Genomic DNA, 4,982 nt, shown 5'->3' with positions numbered 1-4,982 from the left:
CTCAGAAATCCGCCTGTCTCTGCCTCCCAAGTGCTGGGATTAAAGGCGTGCGCCACCACTGCCTGGCGACATGCACTTTGGATACAGGACTTGGACAGCACTTTGGACACTACTCAACCGGACTGTGAACTCAGTTAACTACCTCTAGCTAGTTGGGCCATGGATCTTGGTGTGAACCTTTTTATCCCTAAGATTTATTTATTAATTTTTAAAAACAGATTTATTTACTTTATTTATATGAGCAAATTTTAGCTGTCTTCAGACACACCAGAAGAGGGCATCAGATCCCATTACAAATGGTTGTGAGCCACCATGTGGTTGCTGGGATTTGAACTCAGGACCTCTGAAAGAGCAGTCAGTGCTCTTACCTGCTGAGCCATCTCTCCAGCCCCCTACTGTTGCTGTTTTAAACTACTCAGCCCCCTACTGTTGTTTGTCTTAAACCAAAGAGGCTTCTTTATTTTTGTTTTTGTCTTTTTTTATTTTGAGATAGGATCTCATTATGTAGATCAGGATGACCTCAAACTCACAGGGACCCACCTGCCTCTACCTCAAGAGTATTACTGTTAAAGTTGTAGGCTACTATACAGAAATGAAAATTAACTATAACTACATGGAAGAACACATCTGAGCGTTATAGAAAGCAGGTTGAGTTTTAAAAGAACGTTTCAAAGGGTGACAAAAAATCACACTTAAAATTGAAAATAAAGTAAAATAAAACAGTATTAAGATATAATTACATGTGTCACAATACTATTTTAAAAGCAAACAAGAAATAAGCATAGGTCTGTAATCTCAGCACTCAGGAGAAAAAGGCAGTAAGACCATGCAGGAGTCTCTGGCCAGCCTGGATATATATATGAGACTCAATCTCAAAACAATTATTCAATCAAACAAACCAACAACAAACACCAGAAAGAAAAATAAAGTTCAAAGCCAGTCATGCTGGCACATATTTATAATCTCAGCACTTGGGAGGCCAAGGCATACAGATTACTACAAGTTTGAAGCTAGCTTTATCTATCATAAATTCCAGGCCACCTTGTGCTATAGAATAAGACCCTGCCTCAAAAACAAAGCAGAACAGAACAAAACAAAGCAAGAAACTAACAACTAACTGAACCAACTAGAAAGAGAAGGTGAGATATCAAGGAAGCTAGCGTTTGAGGAAATGGATTGTGATTAAATTAAATGAGGCCTGTCTGGAAACCTTGGGCTTGATGACTAAAACACACTGGTCATCTTTGGTCACTGTTTAAGTACATTCAAACAGAAGACTGATGCTCAATTATAGGAACAGAAGGATTCTGGGAATACAGAGTCTTTCATCAAAACCACACCACCAACTACATTTATTGAGGCTGTTGTATGTCAGGCACTACCAGAATGTATTGGTCAAAATAGGATAGGTAACCCTGAGCAAATGAAGATCCTTTGCCCCTCAGCTGGGAAAGAAAGAAGGGGTCATCATTATATTCTTTTTTTAGCCTTATTTTTATCTTTTTTCTACTACTATTACGACTACTACTACTACTACTACTACTACTATCATCATCATCATCATCATCATCATCATCATCATCATCATCATTATTATTATTATTGTCTTTTTTTTACAGTCCAGTTGTTATTCCCCCTCCTGTTTTGTCCTCTGACTGTTCCTCATCCCATCCTCACCCCTGTCTCCAAAAGGATGTCCCCTATCCCACCCCAGCAGACCTCCCCGCTCCCTGGGGCCTCAAGTCTCTGGAGGGTTAGGTACATCTTCTCTCACTGAGGCCAGACCAGGCAGTCCTCTGCTGTATATGTGTCAGGGGCCTGCGACCTGCTAGTGTATGCTGCCTGCTTGGTGGCTCAGACTGATGATTAAGTCATTTCTGTCTCTGAGATAGGAGGGAGCAGGTGCCCAATGGAATAATCTGGACTTAATTTCAATGAGATGAAAGAATAACCAAGTAAGCAGAAATATATTAGTCAAATATAGTAGGTGCCTTTGGCCATTCAGAAATATTAAGTCAAAACAGAGTTAGATTTACAAGCCTGCTTTTATTACTTGTTAGCTGGGTCTGAAGTTAGGGTATAATTGAACGTTTTTGCTCATGTGTAAAGTAGAGATGGACTTACTTTGTAGAGTCGTGTGAAGATTAGAGATAATTTTCAAGGCCTCAGCCCTATGCTCAGTACATAACAGGTCCTAAATAGATAGTAACTTTTAAAAGCCAAATGCCAAAGATTTCTTACTGTGAAATTCTGAGGCTCAACACCCAAAAATGAAAGACTAGGAAAAGATAGCTCTATAGCTATTATAAAGAACATATACAAAACAAAGTATGATATAAACAATAACTTTCATTTAAAGATAAAGTGTTCACAAGCTTTAGTAGGCCTCTAATCCTCCCCCTTAAGTTCAGCTACAATCTTTTTATAATTTGTACATACAAGGCACAGAGTAGTTGGGGAGAACAACCCTGTATCATTCAGCAATAGTAGTAAGGATGACCTAGATAGAATCTTGGCTTCAGGCTCTATCTAAGACCTCTCTATTGCTCAAAGATGACAGTGCTCCCTGCTCCACCAATCCCAATTTAAAAAGGATTTTTTTTTTTTTTTTTTTTTTTTTTTTTTTTTTTTTTTTTTTTTTTTTTACATATTTGAGTATTTTGCCTGCACACGTGCCTGGTGTCCACAGAGATCAGAAGGTGGCACTAGATCCCTGAAACTTTAGTTATGATTATGAGCAGTGCCATGTGGGTGCTGGGAACCAAACCTGTGTCTTCTGCAAGAACAGTAAGTGCTCTTAACTGCTGACCCATCAAGCCAGCGCCCCAACGCTTAATTGTTTTTTTTTTTAAGAATTCATTTTAAATTGTGTACGTATGTATATCTGGGTATGTGCAAGTGAGTGTGGGTTCCTGCAGAGGCTGGGAGAGTATGGGATCCAGTAGAGCTGGGGTTACAGGCAGTTGCGAGACACCCTCTTGCATGCTGGAAACCAAATCCTGGGTCCTCTGAAAGAGCAGCAAGTGCTATGAACTGCTGAGCCATCTCTCTCCATCCTCAAAAAAACAATTTAGTTAAGTTTTTTATACATATGGGTGTTTTGAGTGCAATAAAGACAGCAAGTGTCCCTCTCAGATAAGCTGCAAAGACTGAGACCACATAGGCTGCCTGGAAGAAGCAGAGACCAGCTGAGCTGCCTGGAAGAGGTTTAGACCAGAGTCACTTTGAAAGGTCACTCTCCAACCTGTTGGGCTGCCTGCAGGCTGTGCAGTGAGTTCCAGATCCTCAGCTTTTGTGAGCTATCCCCCATGCTGACGTGGGCTTTGGTGATGTAGGTGTCTTTGAATCATTTCTGTTCCTGTAAGTAACCAGTCACTTATATTCCTGTAAGTAACCCAAATAAAACTCTTGGTTCATTGAGTTGGATTTTGGTGATATCCATACTATGGTCTATTATGAACTCCCTATCTGTATTGTGTCTTTCCAGGAAAATTCTTGTGATTCAACAGGTAGGTATTAACAACTTAATTGATGGGGAATAAACTTTATTCTCACCAGAGTGGAACAGGGAAGAAAGGAAAGTGTGCTAGAAAAGTAGTCAGGGATCAGCCAGATAACGGAAGAGCCATGGAAGCTTTCTGTGCAGTACATTAGATGGATTTTTTTTTGTTTTTATTATTTTTTAGATTTATTTATTTTATTCTGTGTTTTGCCTACTTGTATATCTGTGTACTGAAATGTATGCTTTGTGGTGCCTTCGGAGGTCAGAAGAAGGACTCTAATCCCCTGGTACTGGAATCACAGATGGTTATGAACCAACATGTGGGTGCTGAGAACTGAACCCAGGTCCTCTGCAAGAACAACAAGTGCTCTTATCCATTGAACCACTTCTCCAGTCCCAGGATATATTAATCTGGAATATTGCTAGCATGATAGAGTAAAGCAGTGGTCCTCAACTTTCTATTGCCATAGAACCCTTTACAAACTTAAAACATATATAGGCCCTTTAAAGCAGAAAAGGTACATTTGGCCGGGCGATGGTGGCACACACCTTTAATCCCAGCACTTGGGAGGCAGAGGCAAGCGGATTTCTGAGTTCGAGGCCAGGTTGGTCTACAGAGTGAGTTCCAGGATAGCTAAGGCTACACAGAGAAACCCTGTCTCGAAACGCTCCCCCCCCTCCCCAATAAAAAAGAAAAGGTACATTTGCTTAGACACAAAATATTGCTTACAATGATCTGGTTAGGAGGAAGAAGGTGGAACACCTGCAACTATATGGATGGTGTGTGATGAAGGTTGGACTAAGCCACAGGGCTGACAACAGAAATGATGAGTGATCTAGCTGAGTGTGACCAATAGATTTTGTCACAAATTAAAATTGAAAAATAAGGGAAAGTCATGAGTCTAGGTTAATATCCCACAGTCTAGTTTGGAGATAAACCGACTTCCAGAAGGAAGGATGGGTTCAGTTTGGAAAATGCTGAGTCAAAGGTGCTTTTGGGACATCAAAATAAAGAAGTTAACCAGGAAGCCAAATATGTTCTTCACACATAGGGGCTCTTGCCCCAACACTCTCCAGACTATTCAATCTCTGTGTAATGCTTCTATATTGAGAAAATAAGATTTTCCATTTGTAGAAAGGGACCAGAGATGGGAGAATAAATCAAACTTCACACACTCAAAATCATTTTGCGTTTTTTAAACTAAAAGAATAGACTTTTATTAAGCGCTGTAAGTTTCTTTCCATCAGCATTAACAGAACAACAGATCAAATTCCATCACAGAACTCCTGAGACGTTCTCATTCCTTTCTGAGACATTTCCATTAAGTCCTGCAGTTTCCCCCAAGAAGCATCCACTCAAACTTACATTAATAAACTATGGAGCTTTTGTGGTGAGGTGGGCCAAAAGGCAGGGAACTTGGAATCTGGGAGTGGCAAAGAGAAATACGTATTATCCATCCACTAAACACACTGTCAAGAG

Source organism: Mastomys coucha, chromosome X (genome assembly GCF_008632895.1).
Source record: "Mastomys coucha isolate ucsf_1 chromosome X, UCSF_Mcou_1, whole genome shotgun sequence".
Taxonomy (NCBI): Eukaryota; Metazoa; Chordata; class Mammalia; order Rodentia; family Muridae; genus Mastomys; species Mastomys coucha.
This window is presented reverse-complemented; position numbering follows the sequence as displayed.